Here is a 4,794-nt window from a genome sequence, read left to right on the forward strand (position 1 = left end):
TTTATAACTTTTTTAATAATATAAGTAACTTTAATATTTACTTTAAATTTAAAAAGGGCTTAATAATAAAAATATTTATTATTTAAAATTAATATTTTTATTAATAATATTAAGATATTATATTAAATATAAATGCAATAATATTTTTAATAATTAAGTATAAATAACTTTAAGCTTTATAATATTAAGTATCTTTTATATATTTAAATATTTTATAAGTTAAAAAAGTAAAAATTTAATTTAGCTTAAGCTTACTTATTAAATTACTTAATATAATATAAGTTAATACTTTAATAAAGCTATTAACATTTTATATTATAAATAAGCTTATTTTCTTTCTTTTTTATATTTAAAATATAAATAAAAACTCTTTCTTTCTTTAAAATACTATTAATAAAGTAATTTAATAAAAAGATAAGTATTTAAAAAAAAACTTTTTAATTACTTAAAAGTAAGGATATTTATAAATTTTCCTTAATATAAAAAGCAATAATATATTAATAATATTCTTAATAAAAATAAAGCTTTAATAACTTTATTATAAGTTTAAATACCCTTTATTTAATTATCTTTTGCATTTCCTTATTAATATTAATTATAATAATATTAATTCTTTTATTTTAAAAATAATTTTTAAATTTTATTATTATTATTAACTTTATTTTATAATATTATAATATTTTAAGTTTAACCTTTAAAATAATATTAACTTTAATTATAAAATTATTATAAGTATTATATATTTATTTAATTTATTTATTTTATAAATTATTAATTTAATAACTTTTTTAAGCTAAGTATTTTCTTATTTCTTTTTTTATAAAAAATATATAAAAAGTTATTTAATAATATTAAATAAATATTTATTTAAAACTTTTTAATTATATTATTTATTTATAATATTAAAATTAACTTTACCTTAATAAAATTTTAAAATATTATATGCATTATAAGTATTACTTATAAATAAGTATTAATAAAAATATATTAATTTATTAATAAAGTTAAAAGGTATTATACTTTGCTTTAATAAGCTTTTAATATTCTTTATATTAAATTCTTAAAAATTTATATTAAGGAAGTTATTTTATAAATAGTTATTAAGGTAATAAATAATATAATTAATTTTAATAATATTATTTTAATATTTTTTATTTTTAATATATATTTAAAACTTATAAAAAACTTTGCATTAACTTTCTTAACTTTTAAAAAAGCAATAATTATTTAAAAAGCTATAAGGAAGCTATATAAGGTTTATATCGCAAAGCGGGGGTGGAAATATTAATTTAAGGCCTTGGCTATATTCTTAATATTATCCAACATAATAAAGATTATAAAAGGGTTGCGAAGATGGTAATAAGAGTATGGGGCTAAGAAATATTAAGAAGAGGCTGCAAAGAAATTGCGATATTGCCGCAAAGCACTTAAGTACTTTGCAAGGTTATTAATAGCTAAGAACTTACTTAAGGAATAATATAGTATTAAAAGAAAAAGGAGGAAAAATAAGTAAGAAATTATAGCTATTTATACTTCCCAACTTAAATTTTATTACTTATATAAATAGTTTTTTATTACCTTTTTATTTAAGAAATAATAAATAAGTAAGTTAAGAACTTTATAAAAAGGTTGCAAGGTAAAAAGAAAAATTTCCTTTTTTAAGGATTTTTAAGTATAAGTATAATGCTTATATTATTTAATATAGCATAAATAAATAGTTGCATTATTATAAAAAGATTATAATATAAAGGTTTTTTTTAATTATTTAGCATAGTTTTTCTTTATAAGTAAATTAATAAAGGGATTATATATTAAATAAGTTTTAATTAATAATAGCTTAAAATAATATAAATAAATTATTATTATTATTATTATTATTATTATATAAGGTTTATATTAAATAATAAGTTAATATAACTTTAAATACTTATAATAACTTAAATATTATAAAAATATTAAGTTTTTTATTATAAAATAATATATAAATATAATAAGAAAAGCATAATTAATAAAAATTATATAAATTGCTTAATATTAATAAATATAACCTTATATTAAACCTTTTAAATAGCTTAATAGTTTTTTAATTAATATTAATTTAATTATATTATTAAGATAAAAATAATAAAGATAATATTTAATTGGTTTTTAACTTAAATAATGCTTTTAATAAGCTTATTTAATTTAAATTAAATTTAATTTTAATAATATTAAAATTATTATAACTTTAATAATATAAATAACTTAAAGAATTAAAAAATAAGTTAAAAGAAATATATTTTATTTAATAAAAAGTTAAAAATTATAATTTTTTTTTTAAAGCTTTAATATAATAATATAATTAATACCTTAAATAACTTATTTAAAAAATTTAATTATAAGGAAATTATAAAGTTAATTAATAATAATATCTTTTATTTTAAATACTTTAATTTTAAAATATATAAAGATATTTAGCTTTTTAAATTATATATTATTTATAAATTTAAAAATAAAATTAAAAAGCTATATAAAAAATTATAGCTTATTATTATTAAATATAATAATAAGGATAAGTATAATATTTTTATATAATTTTTAATTATTTAAAGAATTAGCTAAAAGCTTTTAATTATTTTAGCTTTATCTTTTTTAATATAAGGCTTTTAATTAAAGCTTTAAAATATTATTTAAGTATATTTTTAATTAAAGTTTAAGCTTAAATAACTTATTTTATATTACTTATTTTTTAAAATTTAAAATAAATACCTTTTTAAAATTATTATATAAGTTATTAAATTGCTATATAATATTATTAAATTTAATATATATTAATAAATAATTTATTATAAGTTTTATTATAATAATTTAAGTATAATTATCTTAATATATAATTTATATTTTTTAATTATAAATTAAGGAAAGAATATTTTTATTATTATTATTATATAAATTAATAATATATTATCCCTTAATACTTTAATATTTTTAAAGTTAAAAAAATAAAAAATTAAAGAAGTAAATATTTAATATAAATTAAAAAATATATTTATTATAAATAAGTTATTTATCTTTAATGATATAATAATAAACATTTTTAATAAAGATACTTTATATTTTTATAAAAAGGATTAAAATAAAAAGATTATACTTATTAATAATAAAGTTAATAATTATATTTAATAATATATAAAGCAATATATATAAGGAATATACTTTGCTTTTATTTATTAACTTAAAATAACGTTTAATTTATTAATAGCAACTTAAATTAAAAAGCTTTTTTATAAAGATTATAATAAGTTAAATTATTAATTATAATAATAAGTTAATAACTTAAAGCATAAACTTTAATATATATTTTTAAATTTATTTTAAGCTAAATTAATAATTTTTATCAATAACTTATTTATTAATAATAAAAACTTTAGCTTATAAATTAACTTTATTATTATATTTATAAATAAAATATAAACTTAATAAACTTTTAAATAAAATATTAAAGGTAATATTATTTATTAATTCTTAATAAAATATAAAAAAAATATTTTAAAATATTTTAACTTTAAAGATTTATAATATAATTAATAGCTTTAATATAATTATAATATTAATAGCTACTTTATATTAAATTATTATATATTTAAATATTATAATAATTTCTTTTATAATATATATTAATTTATACTCTTTATATAAATATTTAATTAAGCTTAATATAATAAAAGAAAAGCGTTTTATAATTAATATTATAATTTTTTAATAATTATATAAAAAGTATAAGATTTTTAAAATTTATTAAATTGCTAAAAACTATAATTTAGCTAATATCTTTATAAAAAATACCCTTAATAATACTTTTTAACGCTTTATAAATATAAATAATATTATAATTAAAATATAAGGTTATATAAATCGCAATTAAAAAGATAAAGCAATTATTTAAATATAATAAAAAGATAAGAAAATTATAATATATTAAGGCTTAAACTTAAATTATTAAAGTATAATTTAATAACTTATTAATAAATTATATTAATATAACCTTAAATATTATTATTATATTATATATTATAAGGTTATTATATTAATATTAATATAATTAACTTAAATATATATATTATATAATTATAAAGATAAAGAATTATTAAAGGTTTTTAAAAAAGGATAATAAGATAACTTTTTTAATAAAAGATAATATATAATAAAAATATAAAAGTTTAATTTATATTTATTAATTATTTATAAATTACCTTATAATATAATATAATTAATTAACTTTAAATTATATCTTTTTTAAAAGCAAACCTTATATTTAAGATTTTTATAATAATATTTATATATTAAAGGTTTAAATAATAAAGGTTATTATGATTTTATAAATACTTAAATTATTAGCTTATATTTAATAAACATCCTTAATTAAATTTTATAATTTAATATTTATATATTAAAATTAAAAGTATTATTATTTATTAATTTAATTAATAATCTTTATTTTATATCTTATTTTTTTCTTTATTTAAATATTTTATTTATTAATTTTTATAACTTATTAACTTTATTTATTTAATCTTTATTTTAATAATTTATTTTTTAATTATACTTTTTAATTTCTTTATTTAATATATAATATTAATTATAATAAAGCTTAAGCTAAGCTAAATTAAAAAATTTTAATTATTTAAAAATTAAATAATTATATTAATAATTTAAGGATTTAATTTAATTTTTATTTAATTTAAGTATTATAAATAATAAAAGCATAAGTTTATAAAATATATTATAAATAAAATATTTATATAATAATTATAA

This window comes from Diaporthe citri, assembly GCF_014595645.1.
Source record: "Diaporthe citri strain NFHF-8-4 chromosome Unknown scaffold_1, whole genome shotgun sequence".
Classification (NCBI taxonomy): Eukaryota; Fungi; Ascomycota; class Sordariomycetes; order Diaporthales; family Diaporthaceae; genus Diaporthe; species Diaporthe citri.